The 12,354-nt window shown below is 45.3% G+C and overlaps 1 long non-coding RNA gene across 3 annotated transcripts in view; it reads left to right on the top strand.

Moving 5' to 3' along the window:
* The window catches only part of LOC308679466, a 26,816-nt gene extending 14,462 nt beyond the window's left edge, over positions 1–12,354 (top strand). For all 3 annotated transcript variants that reach the window (XR_014028777.1, XR_014028778.1, XR_014028779.1), the window contains exons 5-7: positions 1,282–1,442; positions 3,064–3,109; positions 12,296–12,354. This is a non-coding gene — a long non-coding RNA (uncharacterized lncRNA). The remainder of the gene's footprint in view (positions 1–1,281; positions 1,443–3,063; positions 3,110–12,295) is intronic.

Raw genomic sequence — 12,354 nt, 5'->3', positions numbered from 1 at the left:
TCGATCAGAAGGTCGGCAGTTTGGCGGGTCAAATCCCGAGTGCCGCATAACAGAGTGAGCACCTGTTACTCGTCCCAGCTTCTGCCAACCTAGCAGTTCGAAAGCATGTAAAAATGCAAGTAGAAAAATGGGGACCACTCCGGTGGGAATGTAACAGCGTTGCGTGCGCCTTTGGCATCTAGTCATGCCGGCCACATGACCACGGAGATGTCCTTGGACAAGCGCTGGCTCTTCGGCTTTGAAACGGAGATGAGCACCAGCCCCTAGAGTCGGAAACGACTAGCATGCACGTGCGGGGGAACCTTTACCTTTACCTTTACCTTATAAAATGTATTGGCCGCCCATCTTACTTTAGGGTAACATTTTTTATTTACCTGACCAGGTGTGCTTTCCAGTAAAATCTAGAAGGCAGGTTAAGTTGGTGCACGTTCTAGGAACACTAGAAATAGTTCCCTGCAGAAGTAACCACTTCAGAAATTTTGTTGTGGGGCCACCTTTGATTACTGATCGTCTGCCTTGCTGTCAGATAAACTTCATCTCTGCTTCATGCAGTTGTTATGTTTTCTTTAGAATCACACCAAGCATTTCTTCTAACGGCAGTGAACGGCAGTTTGGTTGTAGAGGTGTCAAGACTCTGGGGCACAAATCTCACACACTCTGTGAGAGAGAAGTTCCCTTAGGGTCGGCTCCAGCACGAGTTGGTGTCGGTGACTGACCCAGATTGGATCCTGCAACATTATCCTGGGAAACCTATATTAGCCTTCATTCGTGAGAAATCTCATCATTCAAGAGTGAAAGCAAGATCAATCAGAAGAGTGAGATAGCAGTAGCAATAGGGCATTTGGGGGCACTTGGATTTATATACCGCTTATATATCTTATGTATCTGCAGTCTGTATTGCCCCCAACTATCTGGGTCCTCATTTTACCGACCTCGGAAAGATGGAAGGCTGAGTCAACCTTGAGCCCGTCAGGATCGAACTCTAGGCTGTAGGCAGAGTTAGCCTGCAAGGCTGCATTCTAACCACTGCACCACCGCGGTTCAGATATAATAGAGCAAGCAAAATCCAAGTAGGATCAGATTTAAGTGAAACCACAGGTTAGTTGCCAGAGGTACCAGATGATAGTTAATCAAAAGCATAGACAATGTCAGAAGCCAGCTGAGATTTTTCAACACTCATGTCTGGAAACAGGTTCATTCATTCATTCATTCATTCATTCATTCATTCATTCATTCATTCATTCATTCATTCATTCCTTTATTTTTATCCTGCCTTTACAGGTAGTCCTTGACTTCCGACTCTTCATTTGGTGACTGTTCATAGTTTCAACGGCACTGGAAAAAAGGACTTACAACCAGTCCTCACACTTACCAACTATCACAGCATCCCCACAGTCATGTGATCTATATTGAGGCTATAGTGGCAACTGGCATGTAAGTAAGTAAGTGAGCTTTTAAACTTCTCAGTGCCAAACTTTGTCCCAGGTACAATTTTTATATACTCAGAAGTACAGACTTCTGTGATATTAATCAAGAGTGCTCCATCACTGTTGTGGGTGCTCCATCACTGGAGGCTTTTAAGAAGAAATTGGTTTATTTATCTGGAATGGTATAGGGCAGGGGTGGGGAACCTGGGCTCTTTTATGACTTGTGGACTTCAACTCCCAGAATTCCTGAGTCAGCATGGCTGGCTCAGGAATTCTGGGAGTTGAAGTCCACAAGTCATAAAAGAGCCCAGGTTCCCCACCCCTGCTATAGGTTCGCCTCCCTGAGCAAGAGGTTGGACTAGAAGACCTCCAAGGTCCCTTCCAACTCTGTTTTTCTATTATACTATGTATTTATGATGGTTGCTGTATCCCCAGGCGTCATGTGATTGCCATTTGCAATCTTCCCAGCTGGCTTCCGACAAGCAAAATCAATGGGAGAAGCCGGATTCATTTAACAACCTCATAATTCACTTAACCTCTGTGGTGAAAAATATTGTGGGAAAAATATTGGAGATGGGAGCACTGCATTTATTGCCTGAAACTCCTGAATAAAAGGAGGGATCGGAATGAAAGAATAATAAAAAATTTAAATGTTCCCTGAAAGTCATTACCAAATTGTAATTTCGTATGACAGAAGAAGAAAATGACTGCATACTTGACTAGAGAAGAATCTTATTAATCCTTGTTCGTGATTATGATTTTTGATCTTCCATTGTTTTCTTGTATTGATTTAACCATTTCGTTACTTAGCATTTGTTTTTGTTGATTGTTGCCTGCAGTTCTCTGGCACGGGGGCTGCATAGAAATTCTACCAAACAAACAAATCATTTATATATCAATGCAACTCAAACAGCTTATTTTATGTTCTGTTCCACTTACTGCATTTCAGAACAGGTCTCCCAGCACGCCGTGCAAAATATTGCGGCGTGTGAAAATGTTCCGTATCTATTTTTTTTTATTGAAAAGTTTTACAGTACATTTTATTTATAACAAAACAAAACAAAACCCCTTCCAACCCCCTCCCCTCTTCCCAACCCTCCCCAGCACCTGCCTCCCTCCCCCTCCCCGACTTCCCAGAGCTAAATACAAGGTATAAAAGTAGAAACAATCATAATCCACCATATGCAAACAACAATAAACTATTAAATCTATCGCACTTTAACTCTTATAAAATGACTACAAGCAATATAAATATCACATCAGTACTTATTCAAATGCTAAATGAAACTTTTTAGTCTCATATTTATTCTGGATGTAATCAGTCCATCTTCTCCACTCCACAATATATCTCTGTTGCGACTGGTCTTTCAAATACGCTGAGATCTTTGCCATTTCCGCCAGGTTGGAAACTTTTAAAGTCCATTCTTATATAGTCGGCAGTTCTTCCTTCTTCCAATATTGCCCTACTAAAAGTCTTGCTGCCGTAATTAAATTCAACATCAACTTAGTGTCCACAACAGTAGTGTCAGTAATAATGCCCAGTCGAAACAATTGCAGACAAAACTTTATCCTTCTCTTAAATATCTTCTGCATATTCCACCAAATTTTAATCCAAAATGCTTTAACCTTCTTACAGGTCCACCGTATCTATTAAGTTGGAGAATTTTCCTAACTTACTGCCGGTACGTATGTAGAAAAATGATGCCTTTATTGGAGGTTTTTTTTTCTGTGTGTGCCCATCAATGTTGATTGCTGGTGACTGCCAGGAAAAGTCTGTTTGGGGAAAGTACAGGTAGTCCTCGACTTATGACTATAATTGAGCCCAGCATTTCTTCACTGTTAAGTAAATTTGCCCCATTTTACGACTTTTCTTGCCACAGTTGTTAAGTGAATCACTGTGGTTTCCCCATTGACTTTGCTTGTCAAGTTGCAAAAGGGGGACCACATGACCTTGGAACACTGCGACCGTCATAAATATGAGTCAGTTACCAAGCGTCTGAATTTTGATCACGTGACCCTGGGAATGCTGCAACGGTTGTGTGGAAAATGCTCATAAGTCACTTTTTTTCAGTGTCGTCGTAACTTTGAATGGTCACTAAGTGAACTGTTGTAAGTTTACTTAGTGAACTTATATAAAACATGTGTATAAGGAACGGTTGCTGACAATGGGTGTGTCTAGTTTAATGAAGAGAAGGACTAGGAGTGACACGCTAGCAGTCTTCCAATTTTTGAGGGGCTGCCACAAAGAAGAGCCTATTCAACCTATCCTCCAAAGCACCTGAATGGAGGACAAGAAGCAACGGATGGAAACTAATCAAGGAGAGAAGCAACCTAGAATTAAAAAGAAATTTCATGACAGGACAATTGATCCGTGGAACAACCTGCCTGTTCTGTACCAGCCTGCTACCGGCCCTGCAGAAAAGGCAGGGACAACCCCTCCACAAACGGCAAGAGGCTGGAATTACGCCTGCCAAATTTATTGCAACAAAAACAAACAAGACACGAACCAAGAAACAGAAGCTTAAAGAAACATGAACCATCCGAGCGGTTGCCTTCAGCAAACCAGCCCTCCCAGACATTCCCCTTATAAAGAGTTCAGGGTGTGGCTTCTCTCTGCCTCCTTCCGAGACGCCCCATTGCCTTCCTCTGTTTACTCCTAATTGACTGCCTCCTGCGTTGGGCATCCTTGAACAGGGCCAGCTGTGTGTCATCTTCATCCACACTGTCAGGCTCACACAGCTGGGTCTCCGTGGTGACCAAGTGGGAGGGGCCTGGCTGAGGGCTATCATCAGCAAGATCTTCAACCCCCTCAGCAAGGTCTTCAACACCCCCCTCCTCCTCTGAGTCGTCCGACCCAACTGCCGAACCCACAGGCTGACCCTGAATCACAGCACTGCCTCCAGAGGTTGTGAGTGCTCCAACACGAAGTGTTTAAAAAGAGACTGTCTGAAATGGTATAGGTTCTCCTCAGTGGTGGGATTCAGCCAGTTCGCACCACTTCGGCAGAACCGTTAGCTAATTTTTTGTTGCCCAGGCCCAGAACGGACTTCCGGAAGCGGCATCCACATAGAGAACCGGTTGTTCGCCTATTTGAATCCCACCACTGGTTCTCCTGCTTAAGCAGGGGGCTGGACAGGAAGATCTGCAAGGTCCCTTCCAGCTCTATTCTATTCTAAGTCGAGGACCATGCGTAGTTTGCCTTTGCCTCCTTTCTAGGGCTGAGAGAGAATGACTGGCTCAAGATCACCCAGCTGGCTTCATACCTAAGGCAGAACTAGAATTTTTGCTCTCCCTGTTTCTAGCCTGGCACCTTAACCACTACTGTATACCAAATTAGCTCTCCTGCATTGGCGTACCTACTTAATACAGATACAACCATTCATTTGATGACCATTAATAGTTACAACAGCACTGAAAAAAAGTATTTACAACTGGCCCTCATACTTATGATCTTTGCGGTATCCTCATAGTCATGTGATCAAAATTTGGGCGCTTGGCAACCGGCATGGATTTACAATGGTTGCCCTTTCCTGAGGTCATGTGATCACCATTTGCGGCCTTCCCAGCCAGCTTCTGACAAGCAAACTCAATGAGAGAAGCCGGATTTGCTTAAGGACCTCATGATTCACTTAACAACTGTAGTGATTCCCTTAACAACCCTGGCAAAAAAAGGTTGTAAAATCAGATGCAACTCATTAAAACCACCTTCTTTAGCAACAGCAATTCTTCCCAATTGTGGTCGTAAATCAAGGACTATCTGTAATGCCGTTTCATGTTCCATGCTTACAATCAGCGATGCTGATGCCCAGATTGATGTGCTAATGCAGTGCTTGTCAACCTTAGCAACTTTAAGATATGTGGACTTCAACTCCCAGAATTCCTCAGTCAGCTATGCTGGCTGCGGAATTGTAGGAATTGAAGTTGAGAAACACTGTTAGTGGTAGGCATATCTTTAAAAACTCAGATTTGGATTATTACCCTTTCGGGTCCAGAGAGGACAAGCAACTGCAGTATTAGGTATCAGAGCAAACTGCCATACAGTCCCAAAACAGAGCAACTCACCATATTTGCCTAAACCAGTTTGTTCTCTCCAGTTCCAATCTAAACTTTTGCTTCCTAGGCAAAAATATTTTTTAAAAATTATTTAATACCAAATAATAGCAAGCAATATATGCAAATTATTTTCTTACAACTTGGGCAATAAAAAAAAAACGCAAACATTCAACACTCTTATGCATTTTTAATAAAAAGGGGGAAAAGACAAATATTAAAAAAAGTGTATAGAAAAACCGAGTGTGGCAGTGAAAGAGTTAACGGCATGATAGCTAAGGAAAAAAAATCCTAAGCATGGGCTCATCTTGCTTAAGGGCCATTCCAGACCAGCTTGCATTGTACAGACAAAATTGAGATTACTGTAAGTATTCTATGTTATACTCGTTCTGCTCCTTCCTTACCAGGTTGAATGCCTCTGAATATCCCAAGGCCTCAAAACAACCTTGTCAATTGAAGTCAAGAGGCAGGCCATTAACCATAATAGAACAAGGAAAAAGAAGCAGCACAGTGCAAAAAAATTAAAATTGCTGCAATCTATTCTTCTAGATACACTTAGAAGATACTCTAAGTGAACTGAAGTCTCTCCATCCCTTATAGCCATGCTGACGAACCTATGGCACGCATGCCACAGGTGGCACGCAGAGTCCTCTCTGTGGGCATGCATGCCGTCATGGCGGTCAGGCCATTGGGAAGAGCAACGCATCTGAGCGGAAAGCGGCCTTGGAACAAGTGGGGCAGGTAAGGAAAGAAATCCTCGCTCCCCTCAGAAATTGCCTTTCTTTCCTTACCTGATTTCTAGCCCCATGCCGTTTCTCCTTCGAAATCTGCCGCTGCCGCCACGTGCAAGGAAACAAAGATTTTTTTTTGAGGGAAAAAAGGTCAATCAATCAATTCCAACTTCTCGTGAAAGATCGCAAAAATGGAATTGATTGATTGACCTTTTTTTCCCTTAAAAAAATATCTTTGTTTCCTTGCACGCGGTGGCAGTGGATTGCGAAGGAGAAACGGCACGGGGCTGGAAGTCAGGTAAGCAAAGAAAGGAAGAAGATGCTTTTTTTTTTACTCCTGCGAAAGTCAGGCACTCTGGACATGTCCAGAGATGCCAGTTCCAAGCCAAAAAAAAACCCCAAAAAACAAAAAGCACCACCCCCAAACATCATACTAAGCTGTTGTCAATGAGTAAGTGTGCATGTGTGTGTCCGGGAGTGGGGGAGGTCACCTGCAGCCTCAGGGGTGCTCCTCCTCCTTCTCCTCTGATCACACATTGCTCCTCTCCACACCTTCAGCGAGCGGCACAGGAAGGGTTAATGGTGGGTGCGGGGGACCCAGTGTTGTGATTCAGTGTCAGCCTGTGCTCCCAGCAGCTGAGTCTGAGGAATCTGAAGAGGAGGAGGGGTTTGGAGAGCCTTCAGTGTCGGAGAGGCTCTGATGCACTGCAGGACTCTCAGCCTGGCCCCTCCAATCGTGTTCCTCATGCAGCTCAGCTATGTGAGGAGGAGGGGTCAGACTCAGAGGAGTCACAGCTGAATCTGTTCAGAGATGCTAGAAGCAGAAGGCAATCCAGCAGAACAGAGCAGAGAAAATCTATGAGGCAACTCAGTGAAAGGAGGAGAAGGCATTGAGAAGCCACGCCTTGGGACAGATAATAAAAGGGGAAGGTGTGGGCGGTGCTGGTTGCTGAAGGCAACCATTCGGAGACATTCAAAGAGAATCCTGGTCTGTTCTTGCTAATCTGTTTGACTCTTGTTTGTTGACTCTTGTTTGATGTTTTGAATCATTTATTGAAGAAAATATTCTGCTTTTTTGTTTGAAAGACTTTATAATTTTGGAACTGCAAATAAATTTGGGTTGGGTTTTTTCCAGCCTATTAATTTGTCAAAAGGAAAAAGGGGTTGTCCCTGTCACACAAACAGGGCCGGTCGTAGGTTGGAACAGAACACCTGGGAGGAGCTGCACAAAGCAGGTGGAGGGGAGGCTGGGCAGATTGTGGACGCTGCTCCTCACCTCTGCGGTGCCACCACCGCTGCTTTGGCCAAAGCGACCAAGCTGTTGCCGCCACAGTCCTGCCCGGCTCTGCCACTGCCATGCTGCTGCCCCGTTCCGGCTCCGGGCAGCGCCTCTGCCCTGTGTGGTTGCCCCACTCGCGCCTCCTCTGAGCCCGCAATCGGCCTCCATGCCACTGCTGCCGCCGTAGCTGCAGGATGGTGCAGAAGTCACGCAATGGGGCCGTGTATCCGGGCAGATTGGCCGAGAAGGTGGGCTTCATGGTGCTGGACCCCGGCACCCCTGAGTCCTCCCGTGATGAGGTCCTGCCTTGGCACCAGCGGCAAACACAGCTTGATCCTCAGCAAGCCCCGTTCAGCTGTCAGCAGGAAGTCGCCCAAGAGAAACGCCTTCTAGCGTAAGCTCCAGAATTTTCTCTACAACGTGCTGGAAAGGCCCTGCAGCTGGGCATTCATCTACACACTTACATGTGAGTAAAGGCAACCCTGGCTGGTGGACGGGCGAGTGGGCAAGTGGGGAGGCTGTGGCGTGCCCGGCCCTAGCCCAGGCCAGTTCAGCCCTGGCCAGCTATCCGCAGCCTCCCAGCACATTGCGCTGAAACCGGTCGTTTGCCGCCTCGTGCCCAATGCCGCGGCCATGAGGCCATGGAACAAGCTGGACAGCTGTAAGAAACCAGTATACCGGTTCCTTACCTCTGTCCATCTTGTTCCACAGCCTCGTGGCAGTGGAACTGGGTGTGATGCGCGAGGGGGCAAATGTCCACGGCTGGCGGCAAACAGTAACGTCGTGCCGAAACTGGCCATTTGCTGCCTCGCTGCCATGAGGCCGTGGAACAAGCTGTGTGGCAGTAAGAAACCAGTATACCGGTTCCTTACCTCTGCCTGGCTTGTTCCACGGCCTCATGGCAGCTGCATTGGGTGCAATGGCGAGGCAGCAAACAGCCATGTCGCACCAAAACTGAGGGGCCGGCAGGCTGTGGCTGTTGATTGACACAGTTGCCCCCCATCCACTTGCTGTGTGCGGGGGAGGATGGTGTCAGGCAGCAGCCGCCCCGGTCCCTGCCTCGCCCTGCGGCAATGGCACCCCTGCCCTGTACCCTGCCTTGTCTCGCTTCACCCCACAGGACGAGCCTCCTGCCTACCGTCCCACCTGTCAGAGACCCCCTGGATCTCCCCCAACCCTGCTTGGCCCCCAGAGGCGTCCCTCCCCATGAGCAACATCGAGGTGGCCACACCCACTCCGGCCACGCCCGCCCAGTCTACCGTGACCACCTCAGCCACGCCCACCCAATGGGCCATGCCCACCCCATGGGCCGCATACACACACACCCCGGCACCCGACAATACATAAGTGGGTTTTGGGTTGCAGTTTGGGCACTTGGTCTCTAAAAAGTTCGCCATCACTGCTAAATGGAAGTGGTCCAAATGGGAAAAAAAAGACTACATTTCAGATTTGCCTTATTTTTCCAAGGTGGAGGTTTCTCTCTCTCTCCCTCTCCCTCCCCCTCCCCCCTCTGTGTGTGTGTGTGTGTGTGTGTGTGTGTCTAAAGGAAAATTCTTTTGATGTTAACAATATCTGTGAGAATCCTTTATTTCTCTCTAATCCCACATCAGAATGGACTTCAGTGAGTAGAGAGAAAAGGGATTACATTTGCTTTAAGCTTTTGGGCTGCGTAGTTGTGAGGACTAATGAAGGAGTGAAAGATTTTGCATGCAAACTCAAAATACTTCTTCTTAAATATTGCCCCCCACCCACCCCAAGAAGAGATAAGGGGAAATTCTTAAGATTAAGGGGGGAATTTCTTCTACTAAGAGGAGTGGTGATGGCTCAGTAGTTAAAGACGCTGAGCTTGTCATGACTGCTGGGGTTTGAAACCTGAGCACTGCGTGAGGGGCTGAGCTCCCGTCCTCGGCCCAGCTCCTGCCAGCCCGGCAGTTTGAAAGCATGCCAATGCAAGTAGATAAATAAGTACCATTTTGGTGGGAAGGTAACAGCGTTCAGTGTGCTTCGGTGTATAGCCATGCTGGTCACATGACCACAGAAAATGTCTTCAGACAATGCTGGCTCCCTTGGAAAAGAAACGGGGATGTGCAACACCCCTAGAGTCAGATAAGAAACCTTTACCTTTGTTGTGATTCAGGGTCAGCCTGTGGGTTTGGCAGTTGGGTCGGACGACTCAGAGGAGGAGGAGGGGGGTGTTGAAGAGCTTGCTGATGAGAGCCCTCAGCCAGGCCCCTCCCACCTGGTCACGACGCAGACCCAGCTGTGTGAGCCTGACAGCGTGGATGAAGATGACCCACAGCTGGCCCTGTTCAAGGACGCCCGACGCAGGAGGCAGTCAATCAGGAGTAAACAGAGGAAGGCAATGGGGCACCTCGGAAGGAGGCAGAGAGAAGCCACGCCCTGAACTGTATAAAAGGGGAATGCGTGGGAGGGCTGGTTTGCTGAAGGCAACCGCTTGAAAAGCTCCTGTTTCTTGGTTCGTGTCTTGTTTGTTTTTGTATCAATAAATTTGGCAGGCTTAATTCCAGCCTCTTGCCTTCTTGTAAAAAGGGTTGTCCCTGCCTTTTTTGCAGGGCTGGTAGCAGGCTGGTACAGAACAACCTTTTACCTTTTACTTCTACTAATAGCACAGTGTTTTGGAACGGGAACAGGGAAAGAACAAAACTGAGGGGTGAAAAAAATGCTGCTTTCTTGGGGAAAAACTGCCAGTAGGATTTCTGTGTTATCCCTAAGCTCTCTCTTCCTGCTAAGATCTCTTCCTGCTGATTGCATCTTCATTCGTTCTAAATCCCCTGGCTCTGATGAAAACTTACCTACCGAACTGGGATAAGGAGCCTTTAAAACTAAACCGAAAGCTTGCATACCTGTACAGATATGAATCTGAGAGAAGGAGTCAGAAAGTTAAGGGCTAAATGGAAGAAAATCATCCCAAAGAATGACAAAGCATCAACACAGCTCCCTGGGGCCCGACTGCTTAAGCCAAGGCTGCTGCTAAGGTGTTGAATTTGGCCAGCTGACAAGGCTCCCAGTGGGAGCTGTTTTTGCCAGGCCTTTTTTCCTTAATGCCAGTGGATCCAATTTGGTGGATAATCAGGGTAGATAATAGGTTTTGCTTTTCCCTTCTGAGGTTGGTGGCAGCTCATTAAAAGTTCTGTTTGCTTTTTCCTTATCTTGGGCAAAACGTGACTGCAGTAGGAAAGGTTGCCCAAGAAAGGGCCAGAGTGACATTCTCAGCATGATCACAAACTGATTAAAAGTTTCAAAGTATTTCTAGCAGGACTACCTGATTCTGTAACAGCTGTGTTCCCTGTGCTATCCATCTGGTAAATTCGCAAGATTTGTTTTTCTCGCCATGTACATGTATACATCCGAACTAGACAGTGTTGTTTCTCTGGGCCACGTGTGTGTGTGTGTGTGTGTGTGTGTGTGTGTGTGAGTATATGCATAATTTATTTTATTTATTTTTTTGTCATGTTTATGCAGTGTATATTGGAGGTGGTTACCTTTTGAGAGCTATATGCAACGAAATCTCATTTTAAAATTAGTGTACATTTAAAGTGACAATAAAGTTACTACTCTACTGTACTTCTATTCTATTCTATTCTATTCTATTCTATTCTATTCTATTCTATTCTATTCTATTCTATTCTATTCTATTCTATTCTATTCTATATTCTATATTCTATTCTATATCCTACTCTACTCTACTCTGCTCTGCTCTGCTCTGCTCTACTTCTATTCTATTCTATTCTATTCTATTCTATTCTATTCTATTCTATTCTATTCTATTCTATTCTATTCTATTCTATTCTATTCTATTCTATATTCTATATTCTATTCTATATCCTACTCTACTCTGCTCTGCTCTGCTCTGCTCTACTCTGCTCTACTCCTATTCTATTCTATTCTATTCTATTCTATTCTATTCTATTCTATTCTATTCTATTCTATTCTATTCTATTCTATTCTATTCTATTCTATTCTATTCTATTCTATTCTATTCTATTCTATTCTATTCTATTCTATTCTATTCTATTTTCTATATCCTACTCTGCTCTGTTCTATTCTATTCTATTCTATTCTATTCTATTCTATTCTATTCTATTCTATTCTATTCTATTCTATTCTATTCTATTCTATTCTATTCTATTCTATTCTATTCTATTCTATTCTATTCTATTCTATTCTATTCTATTCTATTCTCACTGCACGGCCTGCACATCAACAGTGCCTTGCAGTCATGTGATCATGCTTTATGACAGTTCATTTACTTCCATTTTGGGGCAAAACCGGTGCATAGCGAACCATTGGTTCATCTAACAACCAGCATGTTGCTTTACAACCATCACATTTGCTTAATGACCACAAAAAAGATAATGATTGGGTCAGTCATGTAAGTGACCCATTTTACGACCTTCGTGACTTACAGGCCCCATAGTGGTGCAGTGGATTTTTTTTTTTGCAATATTGCAAAGAAACTCTGTCTACAGCCAGGAGTTCAATTCTGATCTGCTCAAGGTTGACTCAGCCTTCCCTCCTTGGTAAAATGAGGACCCAGATCATTGGGGGAAATAAGCTAACTGCAAACCCCTTAGCGAGTCTGTAATGCACTATGAAGTAGTATAGAAGACTTAGTGCTATTCCTAGAAGCATGATGGGCAGGCTCCATTACAGTCATAAGTCGAGGACTTCCTGTACTCTATGCTAGGCTGAGGGCATTATTACTAGAAAGCTCATACAGTATTTGCAACCAAATGTAAGTCTCTGGACATGGTTTCCCTTTGAAAGATTCATTCTTTGATTTGCAGCATCCTGTTTACAGTTGCCATTTTGCAAGGCTGTTTTAGCCGCGTCAGCAATCCTGCAC

The sequence above is a fragment of the Vipera berus genome (assembly GCF_964194415.1).
Source record: "Vipera berus genome assembly, chromosome: 1".
Taxonomy (NCBI): Eukaryota; Metazoa; Chordata; class Lepidosauria; order Squamata; family Viperidae; genus Vipera; species Vipera berus.
This window is presented reverse-complemented; position numbering and strand designations above follow the sequence as displayed.